Below are 26788 nucleotides of genomic sequence, written 5' to 3'. Positions count from 1 at the left end.
TCAAAGTGAATGAAGTGGTGACATTTTGAACAAACTTTAATATGAACTGCAACACGACTGGTTGGCGGAGGCATACAGCTGTGAGGCGTAGTTTGGTTATTCAATAACATACTATGGAATATAATGATACTATGATGCTTTACACATCTGTAAACTGCTATAAAACTCTCAAAAGGACCCTGTGAGCCACCATAAGTAAAACATGTCCACACCACATTACAGATCCCAAACTAACGCATGTTCGGCGTGTGTGTGAGTTACTCTCCAGTGAACCATTGCTGCCTAGCACCTACCCTACTCAGCAGGGATTAGGGTCACTAAGACACACATACACAAGCCAAACGCGCTTGATGCCGAGCTTCAGTCAGCGGTTGTAGCAATAGATGCAGCAGGAGAGAGTAAAGTTCCATCTGCAGAGAAGGAGAGATCGACCCTCGTCAGCGTGGTGAGTGCTTTCTGCCATTATGCCAGAATACCTGTTTGATTTGCCACCTCTGCGTATGGCAGCAACAGCAGTGTGAGTGGGTGCATACGCCTTTTCACATCCCTGTGACACGACACCAGGGTAGTCCATGCGCGTGTGATGCTAAAGCTTGTGACGTGGTTGCATTGCTCCATAAATATCTCGGTGTGCTGCAGACGTATCAACACGCTGCAGAGGTTTAACTTGAGACCTGCCACAACATACCTCAACGACTCTTTGTTTGTTATTTTCAGACGTGATGTATCTTTTTTTTCTTCTGTTGGCTCTCAATGTTGCGTAGCAGTATGTTGTCTTCTGTGCGGAGCCGAGTGTAGTGTGCAGAGTGACAGCTTGTGATACAGCAGAGCGTCAAAGACAACCACTCTCGCCCTCCGTCTCTCTGATATTGATAAGGCACAGCCATTTTCCGGCCAATTAAAGAGTTTTAAATTTAAGCTCTTCAAATATTAAATGGGTTGTAGTGAGATAGGAATTTCTTGGTGTTGCTTTGACTTATATGTTAATATCATCAACCGCTCGTGTTAACAGTTCTTCCGTTCAGTGGTGGAAAGTAATTCAATCCATTTGCTGAAGAATTGTTCTTCAGGGCAAATTTTCTGCTACTTCAGCGTTCTACTCTGAAACTGTACTCCATTTATCTGACAGCTTTAGGGTTACTTTGAGGATTTACATCCAATACAACGAATAATCAATCAATAAAATATATTATTATATCAATAAGGTTTTATTGGTCCCCAGGAGGGGGAAACACAAGCTGTGTGATTTGGTAATATGTCATTATGCATTTAAACAAAACAAGATGTTTTTATATGTACTTTAATCTCGAAAAGCTTCATTTGTACTAAAATAACTAAAAAACGTCCTACTGTCACCATTTCCCTTCTATAGAGTTTGCAGATAAAATGTAAGAAGACAACTAAAGTCTGTAGGATTAATCCTGGGGACCGTGAATCTAATAGTTTGTATTATTTGTCATATTTTAAAATGACAAAAAAATGTGTGACGTTTGGGACACGATCCTCATGCTCTGGCACACTGTTATGGAATTGGGACACCGCATGTTGCGGCGTCTCTGTTTTCACGGCCCTCGGCAGTGTGGATATCTGACCTGAGAGCAGATTGGATTGAATAGTATGGCGGATGACTGCTGTTACTGTTAAGCACAAGGAGGAATTACGGGGGGGATAAATAGATTAGTGGAAGGCGGTTCAGAAGGCTTCCTGCAGCATCACAGTAGGAAACGCTGACGGTCTTTTTGTTCTCTTAAAAATATGTTTTTGTCATCATTTATTTTCATTATCTTTGGCGCGGCTGTTTTATTCAAATGTTCTGCTCCGTTTAACCTAAAAAATATATCAATTTGTTTGAATAGTTTCAAAGAAAGGTTCAGGAGGAAGAAGGCAAACAAACCACAGTAGCAAGTGGAACAACATTGTAATGTTTGCAGCATTGAAATACACTCAATGAAGACAACATGTCAGCTCGTTCACTCCAGATTGCCAACATTGTTCCTGTGATCTTTAGCCAAGCGAGGATTGCTTAATTTGCTGCCTCACTGCTGCTTTTGCCAAACTTCACCGCTGCGGCTTTCGCAAACACCAACTCCCAAAACAGAATGACCTACATGAAATCTGACAGCACCAAGGAAAATTAAACATGGCACATGCAAAGTCTTTAGGGAGAAATGTAAGAGCTGAAACCTAAAAATGCAACGTACTTATATAACTTGTTATAAGATAAATGCTTACAATTATATATCGGACACACACTGTTTATTCATATTTTATGCTCATGTGACTGGTTGAAAAATGAGGAGACATCTGATTGGCTACATACTATATGCTGTTAAAAAAACACACATAAATACATTAAAGTTCACACGTGACAAGATTAATGTGGCCTACATTAATGCAACAAAATTAAAATAACTAGTTTTCTAAAGTGATTACTCATTACTTGTAAGATTTAGTAGAAAAAAAACATTCATTAAAAACAATACTGAAACAACAATAACATTCACTAAGCGCCATTAATCGAGATTACTGAATTTCAAAATGTGCGATTAATTAGTTAATTTTTATCTATTATTTAATCGATTGACTTATTTCTGTTCTCAGGAATCCAATGGCACTAAATACAAAGCAAAGTTTAAAATGGATAATTACCAGTGATGTATTTAAACTGGTTGATCTATAGCCAGCATGATATTGAGGATACAATCTCTGAAGAAGTAGAACTTCAATATCTTTACTGGCATTGAAGTTGTGTTGGTTCTTGTTTTGAGAAAACATATTGGAAGTTTGGATATTTCTAAAATGACCAAATCTAAAGTGCCTCCCGACATCTACAGAAGAACTCCAGGAACTGTATCCTCCTCCCAAGAGCCAGAGATGATTGCTGTTGAATATTTTGAGTGCTCTAAACAATGTTTTTCAAAGGGCTAATGGTAAGAGAAAATATTTTTTTTCTGTATCCAAGAGCCTGACGACAGAGTGCGTGACTGATATACCAGCTAATGTTGGATTCACAATATTCTACACTTTTACACAGCATCAGCTGACGCATGCAACATTTGGAGACAATGCGGTGCACATAATTATGTATGAGTTATTCATGGGCTAAGGTGCATGTTATGAATGAAGAGTTGGCATGAGCCATTAAGAGCCCAATAGACTAGTACCAGGGTCTTGAATCTGGTTCCAGGACCCACTGGGAGTGTGCTGGAGTGGGAAAACGTTGTGTGGTTGAAGACCAGGCTGGCTGCTGCAACGTGAGTGAGAGCTGCAGAGGTCAGAGGGGTCGTTCAGTCAAAGTGATTTGCAGTAGTCAGATGTTAAGAACCTGAGCCGAATGGACGTATCCTTCTGATCTTATGTTGTATAGATCCAAGCTGTGGAATACGCTGTAAATTTTGACCAGCCGAGATTTACACAAAGCATTTTAAACTATTCAGAATTGGGATTAGTGATCATGAATACATTAAATGGCTTTTGCTGTTTAAGGAGAAATGTCTGCAAGAACCAATTAGCTTAATTGATCGGGGTTTTTTTTCTTAGTATTTTTTATTTACATTAAATAATATCCCGGTTATACAAACCATCTAAAGAGCGTTTGAACATTTTGGAATTTCACCAATAGTGTAACCTACTTTAAGTAATTTCCCACAATTCTTCAGATGCCTGCTTCATAGTTGTACTCCTCTCTCTCGAATCATCTCGCCCTCAATAACAAGTAGTTGCTTTCTCCTTCTCATTAACATACACATGCTGGCACAGATTTAGGAGAAGATATATTACAGAGATGGCCAATAATATGCCACTGTACTGGCTCGCTCGTGGATAACCGGAACAATGATCAACGGCATCTACGTCATCAGTCCGCCCTCCCGCGCCAATTCCTGCTCCCCAATGCAGGGCTCCCCTTTGTTCTCAACAATGTAGGATAATGACAACAGAGAACAACAACCGCGGGCTCTCCTAATCTCTGTTTCCCTTTGTCTCGCACTGCTTCACCATAACTCGTGTGGCTTCTCTCTCGCCTTTTTTATTATTCACTTTCTCTGTCTCCGTCTCTCAAACCCATTCCTGGACAGGAGGGCGAAGCATTGGCTGTTAAATTATGCAAACTCCTGGCAGAAAGTGTCACCATCAATGAACACAAATGCACGGGCCTCCATTCACCGGTGTCTATTTATAAGCTCCACGGGGCGCAGTACAAAGTCCACAGCTCAGACCACCTCCTGTCCATTCGGCGATTGGAAATGAGATGTTTTGAGCGGTGAAAACCAAGGAAGCTCCAAGAACTCCTCATTATTTATAAAGATGGACGCTGGGAGGGGGATGCTGGTTGTTGTCATGTGGTAAACCAATACGCCGGAGCCGATTTCACTTGGTCATGGCATATTTCTATATGAACAATTTGTATTTCAGTACTTTATAATGACACTGAGGGTAATAATACAGTGAAAGAGATGGCTATGCTTGTACTGTATGCACAGTGTTGCAGGATAATTTGATAAGATGTGCAGTCTTGTTCTATTTTTAGGGTGCTAATTAATATCCTGAACCGGGAGAGTCACAAATGAGGCCTTGACTCTGTTTTACGTAGTTGTTCCTGTTAAATAAACATAAATTATAAACATGTTTATATGAATAAACATATATAAGTAAATCTAATATTTGATTTAATAATAGATGAATTGACCCTTTGAAAGAGGGAGTAATGACCGCTAATGCGGCTGTGATTACAGTGCATCTGATCACATGCTGCTTTATATTGAGTTTATTGACAATCTTAAAATATCTTGTGTCCTATGCGACACATGTTAGTGAGCATGTTTGCTGTGGCACATGAGGGATTACAATCAGTATTACCAACAAAACAGGTCTGTACTACAGAGTCAACCTGCTCTACATTGCAGGCACTTCACCCAAAACAGAAATCCTTGACTGTTTCCCTTGAATCTGTATTTTTACTAACCAGAGTTGTCAGCTATTCATCGACCACAACTGACAGAGGCATATTTACAAGGCTCCACTTCTCTTTGAAGCCCCCCCCGCCATTAAAAGATGAGAGCTGATATTTTATTTCCATCTCTTAAAAGCAGAGGAGACTTTTATTTGTTGTTAGATTCCCTGAGGTTACTTTTGCTGACTAGATAACAAAAACAAATTCATTGTACTGCACAACTTAGACGTCTCTGCCCTCTACATTTGTGATTATCTGTGTGTGTTCAAGCAGCCAGCGGTACACAAACAGCAGACCAGCCGAGATAAACAGCCTTCCAGATAATAGGAAAAGAAAGTGTTGCTTGAAGAGGCCATGTGTTTCTTCAAGAAGAAAGCTCACAAAGTGCTTATATGTTGGGGTTTGTGTGAAAAGAAAAAAACTCAAACAAAACACCATCTTCCAGAATGTCTGCTAATGTTCATTGAATTAATTCAACAATTTTCTCAGTTTTAGTTTTTTTAAACCGAAAGTTGACCGCCGAAACGAAACGGCCGCTAGCTGCATTTCAGTTACATCAAGACGGAGAAACGCTTTTTGCATTGGAAGTAAAATAAAACAGAGGCGCGACATCGAGACAGCGAGAAGAGAACTGTGCAGAGGAATTACTCCACGTATCAACACTCCACAAACAGAAGAGGGGGGGGGGGAGTGGCAAACGGAGCACTTAAAGCACTGCTATGCTAAGCTAAGCTAGCTGCTAGGCTGCTTCCATCCAACACAGTCTGCAGAGGACCACCACTGTGTCCCTAAAAGACCGTGGTATTAAAATGCTCTAAATGTGGGGAGTTTGTTGGCACTTCAAACACAGCCGTTAAATGATGGAGAGTAAAGAGCAAAGTGCACGAGGACATCAGGAATAGTACACGTCAACATGTTCCACCAGGTGGAATTTTGCCTCCAAGATGATCAAATGTGTGTAGTTTTATGTTTAAAATAACATTAACAGTTATACAACAGTGTCTAAAATACACTTTCTAAAGTGATTGCTCATTATTTTTAAGATTTAGTCTTGTCTAGAAGAAAAACAAACATTCATTAAAACAAAATAACATTATGTAACAACAACAACAACAACATTCATTAATCACCATTAATTGAGATTAATGAATTTCAAAATGTGTGATTAATTAGTTACTTTAAAAAAATACTATTGACAGCCCCAGAATTTAAAGTAGATACAAACTGATCCAATGGATAAATTATACAAATAAACTTTTTAATGAATGAAAGGACAACTTTTGTCTGGCAACAAGTAATGATTGAAAGAAAAAAAAATGCAATGTGTGTTTTATTTCTCACATTAAGAATCAAATCCATGAACAACATTGAACAATGACGCAGAAGGCAGGTTTTTTTGGCAGGCCCTAAGAAGCACACATTTTCCACTGAAACCTTTCCAGCTGGGTTTTATCTCGCTCTCTATGGTCAGTTTAATCCGTCTAAATCCATCATTTTCAACCAAACTCCCCGTCTCAACGTGAAAAACCAGCTTATTCCCCCACTAGGAATCTATGGATTATGCAGCAAATGGGCTTTGGAAGTATGCTAGTTGCTAATGCTAGCTTTGTTGCTGTCGGGCAGGTCGTGGTAATGACATGATCCGGCGTGTTTATGTCAGTACTTTGTGGTGTTGTGTACCAGCAGCTTGCTAATGGCGTTGACAGTACGTTGTACCGTAGAAGGTCTGTAGCTTTTTAAGTGTGTGAACACGAGGCCGCTGGCGCCCAGAGACGAATGTCTTCACAGCCATATTGATCTGTTTTTGGACAAATTTCTCAAATTTGGTTTGTATGGGAGGTTGCCTGAAGTCATGTATTGATTTCCTGATTATGCACCAGTTAATCTATCTATCTATCTATCTATATATATATATATATATATATATATATATATATATATGCGAGCTGCCCAAGCAAAAAAATACAATTGTGTGTAACTCCAGCTCATTGAATTTGACAGCAATCGGCACAGAGCTTGAGACCTTCTCATTTATGTCAAATGAGGCATATTGGTGTGATTGTAACAAAATATTATCATCCGACTGGGAATACTGTATCCTGGCAATGGAGCGGGAGGAGGGGGGGGGCAGCGGGGGGTAGGAGGACAGCAGGGCAGTTGGAGGTTAAACGGTCGCTCACAGGACCATCCATCATATGTTCAGATGGTGAGGTTGGGTGTGGGTGTGTGTGTGTGGGGGGGGGGGGGGTAGTGTGTGTGTGTCAACAGCATACGTTTGTGTGTTTTTAAGTTGAGCTTTGTGTCAGTATGTGGAGATTCGCGTGCTATGGGACAACCACCCATCAGAGAGGGGACAGGGGGGCAGTTAACGCAGTTTTGTTTGCTTCTGGTGGGACGACGGAAACGAAACCGCCGCATGCTGCAGTCAGTGGGATCGGAGGCACCGAGGCGGTAGTCGAAGACGGAGGGAGTGCTTTGCATTGAAAGTTAAAAAAACAGAGGCGTGCCGTACGGCGGGGGAACTGTGCAGAGAATTCATCCACGTGTCACGCACTGATAATGCCCGGAACGTGTAGCTATCTGCTAGGCTACTTCCATCTCAACATCTACCCTGTGCCGCACACGTCTGAAGAGGACCCCCACTGTGTCACTTAAAGACGGTGGTTTGGAAAACGCCCCCGCGGCAGATTGTTGGCTCTTCAAACACAGCCGTCAAATGATGGAGAGTTGGAAGCAAAGTGCACGAGGTTCAACAGGTTCCACCAGGTGGAATTCTGCCTTGGAGATGATCAAATGTCTGTAGTTTTGTGTTAAAAAATAAGTAAATAAACATTCGCGTTCATTTTTAAGATTTTCAAAATGTGAGATTAATTTCTGAATTTTTAAAATACTTTTGACAGCCCTAATTATTACTAAAGCTTTGAGCTTATAAGCAGCGGACAAATCTTACAGCCAATATTGGAAGCACTGAAGGATGATTCTTCAAAGCAAACCCACTGTGCATCCTCTTCAACCGTTGGAAACCGTGGAAACGCAGTCCGCACGGCGTTGCTCATGCTGTCTTAGTGTGCCTCTGACTTCAAGAGCTGACGGGAAACAAGCTGACAAGAATGAAAGTGTGTCGCAGTGAGAAAAGGGGAGGTTGTCTGGAACGGAGGGCGATAATTGAGGTGAATGAGAGCGGGGTGACGAGTCTGGGGAGGCAGGAGGGAGACGCAGAGAGGGAGGAGGGAAGATGCTGCCGCGGTAATCCGGTTAGAGACGGGTACATCGTGCCGGTAGTTTGATGTCGGTTTGACATTACGTCATGCCGTAGATTTCTTTAAATTGAATTAAATCTTGTGTTATTACAAGCCTGTTCGTAAAAGGCAGGGGTTTTCCAGAGCTGAATCTATGGTTTCTTTCTAAGGACACGTGTGTCTGGGCTTGTTCATGACACAGTAGGGGAAAAGTACTATCTGCCACTTTAGGACATTTCTATTTCGTGGATAAGAATTGTAGTTTTGCAGTTGTCTTAACCATTTAACAAGGTGTCATCATCTTGGACGTATCATTGCCCTAGTTGTATTATTGTGTCTTTATCGGGAATGAGTGTTGTCAGACTTTGGTTTTAGAATGAGCCAGCCTCTTAAAAAGGATATGTGCAAGGTCAATTTCTTTTGACACCGAAAGGAATCCGCTTGTGTGAAAATGATAATTGGGGAGTTCGGCAGTGCCCTTCACTGTGGAGGCAAATGTGTTTTCAGATAGCAGCCCACGGCTGAGCCTGAACTCCAGCAGTGGGATGAGTGTGGCCTTATCATAGCTGGCCAAGGAGCCCCTGGATCCCCAGGCTCATCACCCAGCAGCCGATTACCTTCTCCCTGAATCTCTTCACTGTCCTCTATTACACTGAAGGGCCCGCGCTGATAGAAGTGAAGTGAAGAGATTTTTAAACTGGTTTGAAAAATATAAACATAAAAATCTATAGGGTTGATTGCACACCGAAGTCCACCACCTTTATGTCGAGGACCCGCATTCACTGAGGCTTCCTTCAAGCCACATGTCACATGTCTGGTCTTCCTCGTAGAGCACTAGGATGCTTACGTCATGCTTACGTTTCAGTACTGCGTCCCTTGTGGGTTTTCTTTGTTGTGCTGCAGCTATGAATGAATTCGTCAAAAAGGAAATCCCAGCTCAAATGTATTGTTGTTTAATAAAATGTGAGGATTTGCCTGCCAGTTTTATCTTATTGCTCATTTTGTGACCTCCCTGTGTGATGCTGGTACAGCTAGCTGTACTTTTTACAGTGCAGAGTGTGTGATTCTCCTCTCTACCCTTAGTGATTAACTCCATTTGTCACAAGACAGTGAGGGAGAGATGCCAATGAGGCTCACACAAGTGTCCAAGATTAATGGATTATAAATGAACGACCTTTTGTCCCTCTCACTTGATTGTAAATGAAACACTTTTTCTGCCGTTCAGTCCTTCTCTCTCACACGTAGTCTGTACCCCGGTGCCTCGCTCTTTTCCGGCAGCATTGAATTGGATTCTTAATCTTGTTCCACGGAGTGTGTTCTGCCTTCTCATGGCTGGCTGCTTCCGGACACATTGCATTAGGAAAGATCATGGCTTCTGTGTTGACGCCAAATTGTTGTTGGTGGGGCGTCTCTCTCAACCACTCGCTGCTGTTCTTTTCTCGCTGTCGCCACCCCGCTCTCAACACAACACGTTTTCTCACGGATATAATGATTGTTGAATGTAGCTGTTTGAGAAAACAGCAATATATCAACATACAAATTATTTAGGATTTGGTGAGGATAAATTATTTAATGATTTAACACTGAATTTGATTGTATTTTCTATTTTTAAACGTTTTTCTTCACACTTCATCGACCATATGAACACCTTGAAAAAGCACCCAAATACACTTTTAACTGCCCCGTAAATAATGGATGAATGAAGAACAAGCCTGCAGAGCGTATGCTGTATGGCTTATGGTAATATCTGAGTGACAGACTGTATTGTTTAGGGACTGATCTGACAGAACGGTAATATTGGACACAGCGTGATGGTTACAAAAGGTGATGCTTGGGCGTGAATGGAACCATCAGGAGAACATCCAGACTGCTCCTATTTGTCAAATATGTGTGTTCTTCCCGCTGCAGGGCTGTACATATAGCTCTAGGTTTATATGTGTGAGGGAGAGGGGGGAGTGTGATTGCCACTCTCCAGCTTCGGTAGGTCAACAGGGCCGAAGCCCCCACGAGAGGAGAAATTGCTGCATTTAGCTGACAGGGCGATCGGAGAGATCGGCCAGAGCGACTGGGGATGACAAACATGTGGCCATTGTTATTCCACAGGGACGTGCAGCTTGTCCTCACAGAGGAGGACTGTTTACCATAGAGGAGTCTGTCCATCTGCCTTTCAAAGGGGTGTCAAACATACGGCCCGCTAGATGACTTTGCTAAGTGTAAAAATGACAGAAAGACATAAATTACTGTTCAATAAAAGTAGCTGCTATTCCTAAAAAGTCCACTGGGGGTGGCAGTGAGTGACTGACTGAGTGAGCGCATCCGTTAGACCATTGACGACAGCGTTCCTCCAGCCAGCAGCGCCCGCTCGAAAATGACGGCGCGCAACCCCCGTCGACCGATAAAAATTATTTTTCTTGCCTGTGATGTCCCTTGTAGATCAACCAATAAACCACTGCTGATGTGCAGGAACCATATCACTTAGGAGGAGATTTTTACAATTGCATTTCCACATTGATGTTGACAGTTATTTGTTTGAATGGTATATATTTTCTCTTATAGACAAGTTTCCTGAGTGAAATAGGCGGGCCGCCATTGGCCTTTCACTCTGCCAACGACTTCCGGTTGTGTCTGCCAAGCACTTCCGGTTAGCGAGTTAGCGTCTTTTACTGTCTTTGGTTAGCGTGCAGAAAAAGTAAACTATGGATGGTGTTACACGCCGGCACGGCTCCGGGACATTTTGTGCTGTTCACGGTTGCAAGAACTCGTGGCGATTGCTGAATGTTTGGTCGGAAGGAGAATGTCTCGACCATCAACCATCTACAAGGCGCCAATGTGGATGTGCTCCCCCGTATGCGTTGTATGAGAAACCAAAAACAGATGTTGAATCTCGGAAGTGGCTAGTGGCTTTGAAGTTGAAGAATCCGCCCAAAAGACTGTTTGTTTGTTCTCATCACTTCATTAATAAAAAGCCCACAGACGAAAACCCTTTCCCGGAACTTTTGGTTGGGATACGAGCGACCTCCCCAGCAAAAGAGACGTAAACTCGACAGAAACACAAGTGACACGCACTTTGGCGCTCGTCAGTCGACTTTGAAGGGTTAAAGGATGCTTTTAGTGCAGGCAGGCTAGAGGGGATTACTTTTTCTTTTTATTACTCTTCGTGTTCTGTTATATATTAACACACGGATACATACAAACATCTTAATACAAGCATAAGATTGGCTAACGTACCTTCCAAAGCACGGCGGCTGCATGGCTACAGATACAGCCTGCAGTCTCCACATCTCCCGTCTTGGTAACCAAAACCGAGGCGATATGCGCTGAATTGTTAACGAACTGGCTTGGTTGAACATCGGCCTTTAGGTAAATTAAACTGCCCATATCGTGTAAAAGTACATAGCCCACTTTGTCGGAATGGAGGTACTGAAACGCCTCTGAGCTTTTCAGGTTATTAATTGCATTCCCATCCACCGCCATGGAATCAATAAAATAAGAAAAGATCTTGGATGTTGTGATGCTGGGCCATATCGACATGTTGTCCTTCCATGATGTTACCTTACTTGGATGCGGAATGGTCAAAACACCATTTTTAACAAGATTTTCGTTCGAATGTTGCCATTCCAAAGCCATTTTTACACCACTACTCAGCCTGCGCCGGACGTTCTTGGCAGGAACAGGAAGTAAACCGGAAGTGCCCGGGAAACTTGTCTATAGTGTTCTTTGTTTCCTCAGTCTTGTTTTGCTGATCTTTCGGCACCCTGTGAGAGGCGCATCCCCTAAGTGGAGCAGAGGTGCAGTAGGATGGAGTGTATGGTGGAGTAATGTTAATCTCTCCTCTCATGCACGCATCCAGCAGCGAGGGATTTCAGCTCACAGTAGAAATTCATTTCAGATTGTGTTACATTATTTTCCTGGCCTTGCACTCACAATAATAGCTCTGACTGTGGGAAATGATGCGGTAGAGCTTTTTATCGTAACCCTCTGCCCCAAGTCTCAAGGAATCATATCTTTGAGAACACATGAACACAGTGTTCGTACGGTCAAGGAAAACCTGGAAAAGTCTTGTAATTTTTAAAATGGTAATTTTCAGGCCCGGAATAGTCATGAAAAAAAATAAAATCCCAAAAGTTTGGCAAAAGTCATTGAAATTTCTTATATCTTCATGTGGTTCATTTAAGATAGGTTTGAAATAATTCATATGGTTTTAAAAGAGAGATGCTCAAAATATAATTCGCACCGCAGATGTGTGAACGCACCTTAACTGAAAAGTTCGGTGGCCATAAAAACAGTATCTCAGGAATCATCCACAATGTCGAGTTACGACAAACAAAGACTCTGGACGAGCAGAATGTAAGTAATAAGGCGGCAGAACATTAGATATTTCAAACATGCGAGCCATGCTAAAGGAAGCAGACATCAGTGCGCCGCTGCTGGCGAAGCTACTGCAGAAACCCCATCAGAGAGCGACGATAACGAAGGAATTATGAACTGAGCAAACAGAAGAGGGGTGAGTGGGGTGAGTGGCAAACAAACAACTTTGCGCACCGCTAGCTGCCAGGCTACTTCCATCTCAACTCTCAACATCTAACTTATCCTGCGCGGCACACAGTCTGAAAAGGACCACCACTGTGTCCCTAAAGGACAGTGGTTTGGAAAACGTCCTGGCTAAATAATGGGGAGTTGAGAGAACAGCAGCAGCAAGAGTCGCTAGTTTAACATGTTCCACCTGGTGGAATTCTGCCTCCAAGATGATCCCATGTGTGTAGTTTTGTTTTTAAAATACAATTAAACAACATTTAATGCAAGATTTCTAAAGTGATTACTCATTACTTAATTATTAAGAAACACAAAATTTTAATTGTGATTAATCGCTATTAATGAATTTCAAAATGTGCGATTCATTCGTTATTTTTTCATCCATTACCAGCCCTAAAAAAAAATATATATATATATATAATAAAAAATTGATATAATGCATGTTGTTGAGTCTGAAAAAATATGGTAAAACAAGTCTGAGTAGACTAATTGTGTTTTAAATAGTTTTACATAATATTATTATTTTAGAAAAATGTCAGGTGGCGAAACCACATATTTCTAAAATCTATATAATTTTCTAATATTAATTCAAACAGTAATTTCTGGAATTGATACATTGGAGTGTCTACAGCTATGACAGTAATATTCAATACTGCACTCTGTGGTATTACTTCTCATTTCTTCCTTCTCTCTTGTGGGTTATACGTGGGTTTCACACTTGATAGATATGCATCTCTTCGAGCCGTATCATGTGGGTTGCACTCCCTGCAAGTAGTTTCTTGTTATACACTGAGGAGCCTTCTTGGCAGTAACTACCTGCAGTCTGCATCGCACTCTGACAAACGTCTTTTTATTTGTTTAATCTTTTTTTATTCTCAAAGAACTATTCTCAGTGTTCTCAGTGTTCTATTCTCAAATGACCGTCTTCTAACAAGTTTTTTGTAAAGCATTCGTAATAATTGAGCCTTTGGCATACTCATGGAAACTGAGACAAATGTTAAACAGCTATAATAATAATAGCGGTTCACTCTTGTAGGACCTTCACAGAATTAGGGCAGGCTAATAAGAAAACAAGCAGGAGTCAGTGACTGTGTGGAGCCAGTCTGATTAGACTGAGTGAATCCTGCAGCGCTGTGCTGCCACTCATCATTAATATGCACGGTGGAGCTACGTGACAAAAGGCCACAGCCAAGGCAATTTCATTTCCTAAGCAGGCCCTCTGAGGAGTTCATTTCAAATACCCTCCAACCCCGACACAGTCAGAATTGTATTTTGAGACGAAAAAAAAAATTCAAAAGAGAATAAATCTGACTTGCACACCAGTTGAAAGGCAGAAATGACACAGCAAAGCTGAAAATATACATATTGTGAATGGAAGATTTAGGTGTTCAATCTCTTGTAAACCACAGCTCAATCGCTGCCTTCGATGCCGTCGTCATGCCGTCGTCATGGGGAGTCTAGAACAAGGGCTTTTCCAACTTTAGGTCCACTTGCTGTATTTTCACACGCTTACTGAAGGCTGCTGACGATACACAAATTAGGTACGTCGACTGAGACATATTCCTGCGTACAAGCCATCAAACGAACCTTTGAGGCTGTATGTAGGAGGATAAATCAAGATTCCCCGTCAGCATGTATTCCGTCACCACGCTTGTCTCTAGAAAATGGGCTTGTTTTCTTCGTCCATGTCGGTGGGTCGTGACAGCTGTTTAGGCGAGTGGAGGAAATTCCTTTTCTTTGCTCAACAACTTAAAACCTCATCACGCTAAAAGAGGAAAACTGAACACAAAACAAATAGTTTTGCATTTGGAAACTGCAACTGCAGTTTCCCGTTGAGACAGGTGAGGTTACAAACAAGGTTATTACATGGGACATTCGTTTTAGCTTGATTCACAATAGATTCAGCCTATACTTTACAGTGGGGAGAACAAGTATTTGATTTTACAGGTTTCCCCACTTACAACACATGGAGGAATTTTTATCATAGGTACTCTTCAGCCGTGAGTGACGAAATCTAAAAGAAATCACATTGTATGATTTTTGAAAACATATTTTGCAGTTTATTGCACGGCAGACGTATTTGATCACCTACCTACCAGTGAGCATTCTGGCTCTCACAGACCTGTTAGTTTGTCTTCAGGAAGCCCTCGTGTTTTCCACTCATTACCTCTATTAACTGCACCTGTTTGAACTTGTTGCCTGTATAAAAGACACCTGTCCACACACTCAAACCTCTCCACAATGGCCAAAAGCAGAGAGCTGTGGAAGGACATCAGGGATAAAATTATAGACCTGCCAAGGCAAAAAATGTCAGACTCAGCAGTGTATTGAACACTTGTTCTCCCCACTGTATCTTGATTACAAATATTAGCCAGCCAGCAGTCAATTGGCTGCAGACGTGAGCCAATATCTATTTCCCTCACTGATTATCCTTTGCTGGCTTGGTCCATGTTACTCTGCGGTGAAGCTATTTAGAATAGCTAATCTAGTCAGGTGCAATTGTAGCACTTTGGGTAAAAGGTCAGTCAAATCGAAATGTTTCCTAAAACCAAAAGCTTATCTTGTCTACGTGTTGAACTGAGAAAGGCCGAGCCGGTTCAGGCGGGCTGGCCTTTAATTAATTAACTGGATATGGTGAGTGAGCAATGCAATAGCTCATTGGAGCTGCTCCTCCTGCTGCAGATAATCCACCTCGCCTGCAACACGCGTCGAGAGCACAGGTTGTCGTGTCTGGTCTTAACCCACCGCACTCAGACACACACATTCAAACCCAGTCGCTCTGTTAATGCTTTTTTTTTTATCTCAGTAAATTAGTTTTAACACGCACAAGAGAAGTGAAGAATAAAGTGCTGAGGTGCTGATATGTATGACATGTAATCAGCGCTCCGTCATGAGACATTGTTCAGTCACTCCAGAACAACAAATGACGGGACTTAATTTGAGCCCTGATTGTCCTTTGTCTGTTCCGTCTTCCCTTGACGTATATCATGGACTCTAAAATGAGCCGCATTTTTGAACGTGCATTTTAGCTGAAATCTGTCGACCCTCCAGCCTTTAGCTTTCATGTTTCCCCACCCCGTCTAGCATTAGTGTGCAGCAGCAAGGAATAAAAATACCACCTGTCACAGCAGTCAGCTAGCACAGAATATTCTTTATTGTAATTTTGTCAAACATTTTTGTTGGAGGGGGGGGGGGTTCTGTGTGAATGCACCAGAGGAAAAAAGCCAAACCAAAAGACCTGCCTTTTTAGTGAAAGGTCAGAGTGGGTTTTTCTCGCTCCCGGTGGAACCGCCGTCTCACCCAGGAATAAAGAAAACAACAAACACTCTCGCTAGGATGACTCACTGGGCTTTAAAAGGAGATTAAATTCCTGCCCCCCCCCCCCCCCCCTCCACACTTCTCAACACACACTCTCCGCAGTAGGCAAGTAATTGTGCCATCTCCCTGCAGAACGGGGACATTGTCTTGAAAGTCCCGATGTGAGACCATCATCCGTCGTGGGTAGAGGATAGATGCAGTTTAAGTGTAAGCAGAGTGCCGTTTCCCCGTTGTTTCTCCTCTAAAGTATATTTCTAAAAAGAGAGAAGCCATAAGCGAGCGGCGGGGGAATCGTTTCATCTTCTTCATTACCTCTACCGAGGACCCATATGGGGAGGCTAAGTGGGGTGGCGGCACCAACTCCGAAAGACGAGTCGCTGTGTATTGAAAGCGATGCATAAACCAGTGAGTCATCATCCCAGCCCCCCTCCTGGCTTCTGGTCCAGACTGAAGACCCTCAGCCCTCCAGGAGGGGCAGCTTGGAAGCCTGAAACCTCCAACCCCCTCCCCCCCCACTCACCGCAGATTGCTTATTTCACGGCCCATGTGTACAATTTCACGGAGGCCCTCAGGAGCGGTGGGCGTAATGTAAAAAGCGTCCTCTGCCCAATGCTGCCTGTTCTCTGCCGCCGTCCCTTCCCTTAACCCAGAGACACACACTCTACACTATTAATAGCTCAAACATTTAACGGCGCTGGAGTCACAAAGGGTAGATCAATGCTATAAAGGAACACTGATGGAGATCGGGAAGGTGGAGGGAGGGGGTCAATTAATATTCTGTGACAGCACTTGAACGTATCCCCTAAAATGACATCTAACGAAAAGACAAAAGCTCGACACGGAGGCACTGCAGACACGGCGGTATGCAGCTGACGTACTTTGTGTGTGGAAAGATTGAAGACCCTTTTGAGATGAAGATGCGTCAGATATGCTTAAGAACAGCACGCTGCCAGAGGAGGGAGAGCTGTTACACGCAAAATAAGTGTGTAATCATCTTTTGCACTGTTGGGAGTTGCTCTGAATCGCACACGTGTGCGCTCTCACACATACGAGGGAGAAAGAGAGGAGCAAAAACTGAGCGCAGTGAGAGTGGGGGGAGAAAGACATTACCATGTGGCTCATTTTTAGAGTAGGAGGCCATTAAATGTGAACTGTTCACAGTGTAAATGAAGCAGAGCGGAAACATTGGACCAATACGTTTATCCATTTTCATTGAAAAGAATGATTTTGATCATGTAACAAACTATTGCCCCATTTTTTAAAAATACATAATTAAAGGTCAGTACTGTCTGGGCTTTTGTGAAACCCTCCCCTTGACGGTAACTGGCCTCGCTGCCCGTCGCTCATTAGCAGCTATTTAAAGAAAATTGAAATACTCTCTTTATTGTAATTGCCCTCTAACGGTCTTTTAACCTCCAGACACTCATTTGACGGCTCGTCGGTCTCTACAGATTGTAGTGCACGGTGTCGAGGATCGGTCAGGAAGCGGTGTGAAACGATACGAGCAGCTCATGAGAGGACGAGAAGAGCGATGTGGTGTGAAAAAGAAAAAACATTTGAAGAAAAACTGCATCTAATATGAGAATGAACATTTTAAAAAGTTCCGTGTTCTATAAAACTCAATCATTTTGCAAAAAAGTCATGAAACTCTAACTACAGTCATCTGATGGGGCACGGTGGTGAGAAAACATCAATTTGAAAAAAAAAATCTGAATACCTTCCAAAAAGGAGTAATAAGAAATTCTAACCATAGACATTTGAGGGGGAACGGTGGTGTGGTGGTTCACACTGTCGCCTCCCAGACCAGTTTGGGTTTGACTCCACCCAAAGGCCCCAATGCTGGATGGGGTTCACTCAAGTAATTGAAAGTGCTGCATATCCGCCTGGATGTCTTACATTATCCGTAACATCCTGCGTGTCTCTTGTTGTGCATTGCAGTTAATGGCTCGTATAGTGCGTCTTGTAATGGTTGTATCCGATGGCCAATTAGTGCTTTGTTAATTACTCAATCAACAGTTGGAGGGCATTCTAACAATCTGTTAATTAGACAAATTGCTTCCACGTTCAAAATCATTAATCGACGCACAGGAAACAGCAAAACAATGCTTGGATTGGCTGCCTTAAATAATTCATTTATTTTGATGAAACATGTGGGATTTGAACACATAAATATTGTGAATGTTTAAAGAGTTAAAGTGTTAAAAAATTCAGTCAGTGTGTTTCTTCTTGTTTGCTGGAATAGTTATTGTTGTGACCACGGCAGTGGAGGCACAAGGTCAGAGCTGTGTGTGTGTGTGTTTGCGTGGGTGGGTCACGATCCCTGTAAGTTAGTCGCCCCCCACTCCTCTGCTTCGGAGGGGGGAATACAACCCTTTCATCTGAGCATTTGCTTCGTTTTGCCATTAACTGTAATTGGCTGCTTGTTCCAAATGGAGCAGCTTGTGGTGACAAACAATTTTCTGCTGGGAGCAAAGCAGACAGATGTGCTCGGTCTCTTGTTCTCGGAGAGTCTGCATCTGCCGATCCCTCCCTCTCTCCTCTCTCGCCCTTAATTCTCTATAAGCCGGTCATTCTCTGCAGAGTGGTGACAGTGAATGAATAGCATCGTGTCTGCCGCTGGAGCCGGTGATGTACACGGAGTCTTTGAGGCGGTCCGTTAGTTGGTTGGCCGGCTGTGAGATTCGAACTCGACACAGAATTGACTGTTTGGTATCGGCTTGTGGGTTTGATATGCTGTGTGCCCTCCCTGCTGTGTGAGGAATGCATTCATTGATCCTCTTAATTTGGGTATAACCCATTTTATACAACAAATGCATCACAATGTGCTTCAGAGGAAGGGAAAATAGTATTCAAATAAAAACCGGAAAATTAAGATTCACTGAAGGATGATAATCACAGTAGTGATAATTATGATACTAATAATAGTATTATTGGTAATAATGATGATGCTGGTTAAACCAACGCCACTGATAATAATAAAAACAATACAATCATTAATAACATTCATATCTTCAGAACACTAGTATACATCGATCAACACTGTAGCGACAAGAAAAGGTGCGTGTTATCTCCTGGTTTTATCTTCTCTACATCAGTGGAGAGATAAAAGATAAAGACTGAGGCGCATCCTTTAGGTCGTCGTCCCAAACTTTGCTGTGAGTCTGCAAAAAGATAAATTCTCTGCCAGCGCATTTCATTTGACTTCCCTTCAAATATCCACTTCAGGGGACTTACATTACGGAAACAGACTTACTGGTTTTCTTGTGGGTAGTTATCCCATGTCTGTTTAGAGTCTTTATGCTAAGCTAGGCTAACCTGCTGCCGGTGTTGCTTCCAGCGCTCACCAACATTTCCAACTATCGCTGTAATCCGTCCACTTTTGGTAACATGAGCATAATTTAGGATGCTTGAACATGACGATATCAGTGCAATCACAGTGACGCACTTTCAACCCTCATCTCCTCCCTACAATTTCTGTGGACTATCACAATATTCTTCTTCTTCTTGTTTCCTGAAAGACACAGAGTCTGGTTTTTCATGTCTAACAACAAGAAACAAAACCACCTTGAAACAAACTCATTGACAGTTTTTTGTTTGGCAGCTAAGTGCTCATGCAATTGATGAGTCAGCCGAGGTGTAGAAATTGGGCGTCGTTATCACGTCTCCTTCCCCCCGCTCTGTTTGTGTCACTCATCTTGTGTCGGATGCAAGCGAGAGACAAATTGAGCCGCCGCCAATAGAGAGCGCAGGGACTCAAATATTTGGCTGTGTAGATAACTTTAATCATGACAACCTTGTCGTATACCCTCATTGGTGTTTGTAATTGCGCCTCTACAATTGTCAGCTGTAAATATAGTGTGATTTAGGATGTTATTGAGAGAGACTGAGAAGAATAATGACTGCGGTCTGTACATGCTGATGTCTGGCTCCGTAGAGTTTGGTAGACTTTTATATGAATGATTTGTAAAAAATGAGAATTTTAGGGAAATTATGGGTTACTTTCTATCGTCTGTTTCAATTTTGTAAAAATATTTGGATGTCTGCACTTGGAAAACCTTTTATCTAAATGAGAATATATTCTTTTGCTAAATCAAATTGGCTAAATCTCCAACAGGTGACTGATTTGTTTTGTGTTCCGGTCTGTATGATCTTATCATCCAGACACAATCCTATCAAAGCAAATCAAAAAAAATTATGAAAGGAATTAAACAATCATCATTTAATTTAACTCCATTTTTCTCTTTTTATGATAGATGATCTTCATCCACATTTGTACAACTGTAGCTGTAACAATGTGAATTTAATGTAATTCAGATTTACGTTCAATGATGCGTGATATTGTGAGCATAATGGATACGCTGATTATGACAGAAGATCTTCTGAAAGCTGTTTCTAATGATTCTCTTGAAAATTACACTTCACGATTCTTGCCAAATATCTTTTCATTTATTAATTCATCTTCTCTTTCTATGTCTAAATCAGTTACGCAAAAGTATCAAAGGGGGGGTGGGAGGCACGCACTCTTTCCCACGTCCCTCAGCGTATATCCAATAAACTACAACTGAAGAGAAGCCCAAATACTTCCATTTAAAAATGTGCTTTTGCTGCACCATACAGATTTACATTTAACTGCTGGAGCTTTAGCACAAAGCAGCCTAAATGATGCACCACTAGCAACGTCCAGATGTTTTGTCACCCTTTCTCCAACGGGGTTCTCTCTGCGCCTCCTCCACGGCCACATCGCCCTCCTTCCCTTTCATCTTACAACCTGTCCCCTGTCTACCATCGCTAATTACAGCCGCTAATTACACAGCAATTCCAGGGACCAAATGGGTTTGATCTGCAATGACCTCGCATTATTTTGCGCCACAAGACACAAGGGGAAAATCCGTTTTCCCGCTTCAGAGAATAATCCAGTTCTGGTGCATTGCAATCGTCTGAACGGTGCGTCTCGTGCACCGCTGTGAACGGACACTTACAAGCGTACAAGCATAATGCAGCCGGCGGTACAAATATAGCCATATAGCCTATTTGCCATACACTTGCAGTCAGGCGTAATGGCAGCTAACATGATTCACTGCTGTGTGCATGCGGACACAAGCTGACTCTCAAACAAGAAGGATACAATTTAGAAGACAGAAGAACCTTCCTGTCGTGCAGGTACAAAATACACACCTTTTTTAGTGTGTGTGTGTGTGGTCAGGGAAGACTCTTCTATCAGTAATGTTAGTGCTTCGGCCACCTCGTAACTGGAGAGAGGATCATTGATTTGACAAATACAGCAACCGAGTCATTTATAGAACAAATATTGGATTGGCCACCCAGTGCCATGTTTCTTTTTCTTTCCCATGAAACATGATATAGGATCGTCTGCACATGGTGCCACAACAGAGCAGTCCGGCGATTACTTTGTTATAACACATTCATTTTTTTGTCCGACAGTCCAAGATCTAAAGGTATACGGTTTAAAATGTCATGGAACGGCCCAATGCAGCATATTTTCACAATTGAAAAATGTATTTTTCTCCTTTTTAATGACTGTTTCAGCAATTGATACATTTTTGTATTTTCAGTGTAATTTTTTTGTGAGCTCTACCGATTCCTCCACCAATTGTTAGACCTTGTTTATTGTACTACTGTAGCTTATTGCTTGCCAATTGAGTGGTTGCCATCAGCGGTCGTCAGCCGCCCATCAGGGCTTTGACTCAGTCGACCACCGTCCGAGTCCTGCGTGAAACCAAAGCGCTGAGGATGACTTATTTTACTGTGCTTGTCTTCCATCAAAAACTTCATTCAACCCAATGATACTTTCGGTAATTTCACAATGTTTAGATTGACTTTCCTAAACTCATTGTTTGTTTTGTATGCAGTTTGGTCCGTCTCAAGTCGCCGTTTCCATCCCCTGGTAACATTATAGAAGGCTGCTGCATCTTTTTCACCAATTTCACCAGATAAGATGCATTAATAATCTCCGCTAAAACTTTCAAAAAGAAAGAAGTAATACTTAGTTTCTCTAACCTTGTTGTTGACGATCACACTTAATGCTTCAATGAGTCTTCATCAGTGTCGTTAAATTATTCCGTCATCCGTCTCCTCCGGTTGACAATTAAACTGCTTTCCAATTAAATCTGAAGTAACCTCTGCTTATTACCCTGAAAAGGGGCTCATCAGGGTCTATGTCATTATATTCCTCCCACTGAAAAGGTTTTAAGCTCCTCAGGTATAAAAGCCCAAATTACAGGTATTAATTTAACAAAGCGGCATAAAATTAACTGATGTCAATACCAGCAACAGAGACCCTTGGTTCTCGGCTTAGGTAGACAGGTGCTTTAAATGCAAACATATTCTGTCTTTATATCTTGTGAATAAAATTTAAAAGTATAATGTGAGAATTTCCTAAAAAAGTAAAAAGAGAGCAGACAGGTTCATAGAAAAAAACAAGATGCAGCCTGTCGTTCAGGTGCAAAATTCAAACCCGGTGAAAGCGAAGCCAGTCGGCGACATGAAGCCGTGAATGGAGTCCATAGTATTTTACTGCTGGTGATACTGTACTCAGAACTCAACTTTCTTTTTTTTAAATAAGAAAAACATCAATAAAATGGGAAGAGGCCCCGGGGAAGACCCAGGACTAGGTGGAGAGATTATATCTCTGCACTGGCCTGGGAACGCCTTGGGATCCCCCAGTCAGAGCTGGTAGATGTGGCCCGGGAAAGGGAAGTTTGGGGTCCCCTGCTGGAGCTGTTGCCCCCGCGACCCGACCCCGGATAAGCGGTTGAAAATGGATGGATGGATCAATAAAATGCTTTTGGGGGATTTCAGGGGAATTTTGATGTATGAAATAAATGAAAGGACTGTTGAATATGTCTCTTTGTCCCAATGACACCGCGCTGCTCCTCTCTCTTTTTTGTGGCGGTTCGTTGGTCACGCCACGTCTGTCCTGTCCAGATGTTTACACTGGCACATGATCTTTGTAGTAGCGATTGCTGTCAGTGTCCTTCTCTCTTTCCCTGACACCCATGTGAGAGGATGTGACTGGCTAATGGGTTTTGACAGGGCGGGAAATTGATCAAGCGGCAGATCAAAAGCTCGGAGCCGGGAGGCCGTTAAGTGACAATTTTTGGGTCAGTTTGAGCGCGCTGTGTCGAATCACAGCTTTTGTACCAAGACCAGGACCAAGTGTGGTGCACACACAGTGGCATAGACGTGACTGGAGTCATATCCGCTGTACCTTTTAGGGTGGGTACAGAAATCGAATGAAAATGTAAAGTAAAATTAAAGTCATAACAGGCAAACATCTCAGGGACTCCGTGTTAGTTTGAAGTCGGGGCTGCAGGTGACCTGACGTTCATGTATTTGGTCCATATACTTGTTTTTGGTGATACGGCGGTTGCATGATGCAGGTGCACAGCATATCACCTGGCTGACACGGGAAAAGAAGCAGTACTTGGTGGGCCGGGCCTCAACCGGGACCAATCAGCTTCGCCCCTTTCCTCCTCCTTCATTAGCAGTACGCAGCGCGGAGCTCCCATGGTGCCCCCCCTGTGTCGTAACCCAGGGCAGAGGGGGCGGGGGGTGTTTAAACAATCAGCTGTCCGCTTTCTTGTACTCGCCACAGAATATTAGCTTCTCTGTTTTAAAGAATGTCGGCCGTAAAATAAAGCAGGCCGAAGTCAATGGGTTCTGTCAGATGAAGCCGTGAACGAGAAGTGGACACAACCTTCAAGTAAAAGTCTGTTGGTTGTTGATAATTCACACATTTTAGAACTCCTCGGGCACTCGTGGACCCGCTACGTGAAAATCAATTTTTGTAGACTACATCATACTTGTACACAATGCCGAAGATTTCCTCTTTTCTGCGTGTGGGTCACAGATATAACTGACCAGCTTTTTATGAGTGTGGACAATATTTTTTTAAAGCACTTGTCCGACTGCTTTAATTAATTTATGCAAAAGGACCTAAGTGCGGTAATGTAGGACACTGAGGAGGTGATACGCTGAGATTCCTCTTGCATTGTTGTGCTTTCAAATCGTAATAGAATCTCGAGGCAAATGAATGCTTTTGGTCTCTCGTGTATAGTCAACCTCTAGATAATCGGCCTGTGTTTTCTGCCTTTTATTCTGATGAATCAATGCAATTTGTGAGCTATGTCTAACCTTGTTTTGTTTTAACTTAAAACTCAATTTAATATATGTTTTTAGCCATCATTTTATCTTGTAAACACTGTATGTATGTGCTATTTATAAACTGATCTCCAAAGCCGTCTTAATTGCATCCAGTCAGGTCATTACACTCACTGCATAATGCTCCTGTTGGCCCAAATGGCTGCTTTGATAGATATCGATGTGACCACACAGAACAGTTTAGTGGATCAACCTAAGCCAACACGGCACCTAAGCTATGTGTGCTTTAGTTTTCTTTTTACATCAAATGAACCAAATCAGTGGTTTTATCACACACTCATTGTTTCCAAAGGGAAGTAGTAAATCAAAGCTTGGTTATATTTTCTCGCTGACATCTCGCGGTAGAGGAGTCGGGGTGAATAACTGCAGAGAACTGTTAAAAACACATTACTCGTTAATTGTGCTGAGCTTTCGCTTTCACAGAATCACTCCAACCTTTTCACAGCTCCTCGCTTGGCATTTTTTTGTCATTTGATAATGCAGCTTTGGGCATAAATGAGCTGCGCCGGCGTTGATTCATCACGTCATCACACTCAACGCAAATGTGGCAGTGTAGTCAAGTTTTAATCAAAATTCCAGTTTTAATACGATTTAATCCTGCTGCCTGCGGTAACTTGTCACACAGAGGGCCGGGCATCAGGCTGTCGGCAGCATTCTTAACCCGCTGTTAATTAATCAGACCAAAAGCTCAGGAGTCAAACCAAAAAGAGATTCGGTACTGCACATTCTTTTTAAACCTCCTTTAAACAGTTTGTTACAGAAACTCTGATAAACTTTGAGTGGTACTAAAATAGTTCTAGCAAGATTTCCTGTTCTAACAGCAAAGGTCTGGGGTCTGTTCAGCCCATTAAGAGTCTCCTGTCAAAAAAGCCAAGATGGTTGTTTTTCATTTGCACTTGTTTCACAGGACAAAGAAAGTGTGCGCATGCAGGTTGCTATTGAATGAGGTCAGAGAGAAAGAGATCCGAGCCCAGAGCCGAATACCTGCTGTGTAATACCTGCTTACGTCAATTAATACTGGAGCAATTAGGACGAGCTTTGACAAACCTTAACGAGCTACCACTCCCCCCCCCAATTCGTACTGCAGAGCTTGTTAGATCTCACATGCGTGGGCAGGACGCTAATGAGGCAAATCTAAAGTATGTTATCAATTTATCTCTTTGACAAGGGCACACAGAAAGGGTGACGAGGCTTGTGGAAAAGGCAAATGAGAGCGAGCACCAGACTGATTGTGGTAGTCATGTGACGTTTACTTGCACACGTGTTTGTGGAGAGGACAGTGACATGTTTAGGAACATGTGTCTGCTGATAGGTATGACTTATCATACACTATATCGACTAAAGACTAACAAATTGTAGCACTTAAATTGTACTTGTAACGTCACTCATCTATAGCAAATTGTAAATTGGCTTATTTGAGGAAATTGCACTTTCTTGTTCTCCTGAGTTTGTACCCTATGGTTGAATGCACTTATTGTACGTCGCTTTGGATAAAAGCGTCTGCTAAATGACATGTATTGTAATGTAACTATATCAGTGTTTCAAATTGCATTACAGGAAAGCGTTTGCTTTCATTTTTGATGACATCTATACCTTCAACTGTCTTTGTCCATTTTTATTGGACTCTTTGGCTCCACGGCTCCATCTTCCTCTCCTCATCTCAGCGAGCCTGTTAAGTGATATTAAGTCTGTTAGTGTGGATAAGTTTGAGCTGCTTGTAGGCAGCGAGCTTCTCTTCGGCACACAAATTAATGCTCCTTGTTTTGTGACTTTCTGTCCTGCTGATTCTCGCTTATTATCAAAACACCTTCTCTGAGGACCCGTCTCCTTTTCATCAGTCAGACAATTTAACACATTTTATGCAAAGTGGTCTTCATATTCACCTTATTCAAGTTCAACAGACTAGGAATGTGCAGGATAACTGGGGTCAACATGTATTTCACTTAAAGAAATCCATCTTTTTTCAGTATCCAGCAACAATAAAGTGCTTTTTATTTCCAATATTAAAACAACTTAATGATAAGAATTTCCAAACACAATGTGGACACCAATCCCGGATTCAGGCCACGGCTTCGGACAATTTAACTAATTTTGAAGAGGCCATTCTTTAAAACAACTTTTACTTTTCATACATTAATACCGTACATTAATTTGCTAGTACTTTTACCAAAGTAGACTATATAAACTATTACTACTGCAATTATTATTATGTATTATATTATTTAACGAGAAAGTTACTTAGATAACCCCACATAATTAAAACCCTCTCCTCAGTTTATTATCCTCCAGCTTATTGCTTAGGTTTTCCGGCGTGTTGTATTTTTCGCTGTTGTATAACCTCAGCAGCTCTAAACCACACGCTGTTTTATAAGAAGCTCTAAAGAGCAGACAGACAAACTTGGCTAAGAGCTCAGGAGTTGGTTAAGGCCGGAGCTAAAAGGAGAGCAGCTAATGGACATCACATCATCCTGCTGCATATGGCGACGCTACGTCATGTTGCGTCTGCAGCGCGCTCGGCTTTGGCCGTGTCTTCAGCAGCGTCGTCCGGGTTAATCAACCTCGCTCA

The 26788-nt window shown here is 42.2% G+C and overlaps 1 protein-coding gene across 3 annotated transcripts in view; it reads left to right on the top strand.

The window, feature by feature from the left end:
- Nucleotides 1-332: 332 nt before the first annotated feature.
- sphkap (SPHK1 interactor, AKAP domain containing) overlaps nt 333-26788 on the top strand; it is an 81454-nt gene continuing 54998 nt past the window's right edge. For 2 of the 3 annotated variants that reach the window (XM_078098387.1, XM_078098386.1), the window contains exon 1: nt 333-445. The gene's annotated coding sequence lies outside the window, so the exon portion shown is untranslated. The remainder of the gene's footprint in view (nt 446-26788) is intronic. The other variant, XM_040162658.2, reaches the window with a different exon arrangement.

Source organism: Gasterosteus aculeatus, chromosome 1 (genome assembly GCF_964276395.1).
Source record: "Gasterosteus aculeatus chromosome 1, fGasAcu3.hap1.1, whole genome shotgun sequence".
Taxonomy (NCBI): Eukaryota; Metazoa; Chordata; class Actinopteri; order Perciformes; family Gasterosteidae; genus Gasterosteus; species Gasterosteus aculeatus.
Note: the sequence above shows the minus strand (reverse complement) of the source record. Positions and strands in the feature narration are given on the sequence as shown.